We start from the raw sequence: 1,036 nt of genomic DNA, 5'->3' as shown, positions 1-1,036 counted from the left end.
AGAAATCTCTACTGGTGCAGGTGCTATCCGAGAATAATTAGACGATCTAGATTTACGAATTATTATAGAGAATTCGTTGGTGGAATGGGAAGAATTGGGGGAAGAAGGGCACACAGGGAATGAATGGGAAGATCGAAAGGTTGGAAGAAGAAAGGACTTTTTTGTTAGACGCGTGGAATTGGCTAAGCATTTTATTCGAACAAATATAGAGCCAGAATGGATGGTTTTATGTCTATTACCAGTTATTCCTCCTAAGTTGAGACCGATCATTCAGATAGATGAGAGTAAACTAATGATCTCAGATATTAATGAACTCTATAGAAGAGTTATCGGAACAATACCCTTACCGATCTATTAACAACAAGTAGATCTACGCCAGGAGAATTAGTAATGTGTCGGGAGAAATTAGTACAAGAAGATATGGATACACTTCTCGATAATGGAATCCGGGGACAACCAATGAGGGACGATCATAATAAAGTTTACAAGTCATTTTCTGATGTAATTGAAGGCAAAGAGGGAAGATTTTGTGAGACTCTGCTTGGTAAACGAGTTGATTATTCAGGACGTTCTATCATTGTCGCGGTTCCTTTACTTTCATTACATCGATGTGGATTGCCTCGTGAAATAGCAATAGAACTTTTCTAGACATTTGTAATTCATGGTCTAATTAGACAACATCTTGCTTCGAACATAGGAGTTGCTAAGAGTAAAATTCGAGAAAAAGAGCCAATTGTATGGGAAATCCTTCAAGAAGTTATGCAGGGACATCCTGTATTGATGAATAGAGCACCCATTCTGTATAGATTAGGTATACAGGCATTCCAGCCCGTTTTAGTGGAGGGGCGCGCAGTTTGGTTACATCCATTAGTTTGCAAGGGATTCAATGCCAATTTTGATGGAGATCAAATGGCTATTCATGTACCTTTAACCTTGGAGGCTCAAGTAGAGGCCCTTTTACTTATGTTTTCTCATATGAATCTTTTGTCTCCGGCTATTGGGGGTCCCATTTTCGTACCAATGCAAGATATGCTTA

At 39.0% G+C, this 1,036-nt stretch overlaps 1 pseudogene; it reads left to right on the top strand.

Annotated features, from left to right (window-relative positions):
* Positions 1-37: 37 nt before the first annotated feature.
* Positions 38-760, top strand: LOC124889489 (annotated as a pseudogene).
* The last annotated feature ends 276 nt before the right edge of the window (positions 761-1,036 follow it).

This window comes from Capsicum annuum, chromosome 1 (assembly GCF_002878395.1).
Source record: "Capsicum annuum cultivar UCD-10X-F1 chromosome 1, UCD10Xv1.1, whole genome shotgun sequence".
In the NCBI taxonomy this organism is placed as follows: domain Eukaryota; kingdom Viridiplantae; phylum Streptophyta; class Magnoliopsida; order Solanales; family Solanaceae; genus Capsicum; species Capsicum annuum.
This window is presented reverse-complemented; position numbering and strand designations above follow the sequence as displayed.